Below are 661 nucleotides of genomic sequence, written 5' to 3'. Positions count from 1 at the left end.
AAGTTTTCGAGAAGTTTAATCCAGGGGACAGGCGAGTGATTTTTTAAAGTTTCGATCACTTTTTTGCCTAGTTGTAAAAGTGTGACCACAAAAGTAACTTCTATTTCCGATTCCATGTAAGTGGATGAAACTTCATAACAGAGTTTGAACATTAAAAAAATTCAGGCGCCTACGTTTTAGCATTTCCGTTCATTTACATTTATCACAACAAAACAGAATATATTTTTCCGGCACAAGTCCAGCGTTGAGTTGGTATTGTGAAGTCCTTGCATCGGGTTGTGGATGTGGTGTCTTTCGTTTGTACTCCCTCCGTTCGGAATTACTTGTCTAGAAAATGAATGTATCTAGAACTAAAATACGTCTAGATACATTTATTTTCGCGACAAGTAATCCAAACGGAGGGAGTAGTTTCGTAGTACGTTACGTCGATATACTAGAGCTAACCTGGCCGCTAGCCACCGTGCTAGGTTCTCGATGAATTCATTGGCCTCGCATGGCTCGTCCTTATCAACTGAAAGACCAGGCTCAGCAAATCCGAATTACGAAGTGGACGTGCCATATTTTATTCCCGGATAAATACATGAATTATTTCCAGTATTCCACGCAGCTACTCACAAATAAAGCTATCCTAGGTTGGTTAATTAAATTACCAACGTGTTCT

Source organism: Triticum dicoccoides, chromosome 2B (genome assembly GCF_002162155.2).
Source record: "Triticum dicoccoides isolate Atlit2015 ecotype Zavitan chromosome 2B, WEW_v2.0, whole genome shotgun sequence".
NCBI lineage: Eukaryota > Viridiplantae > Streptophyta > Magnoliopsida > Poales > Poaceae > Triticum > Triticum dicoccoides.
Note: the sequence above shows the minus strand (reverse complement) of the source record.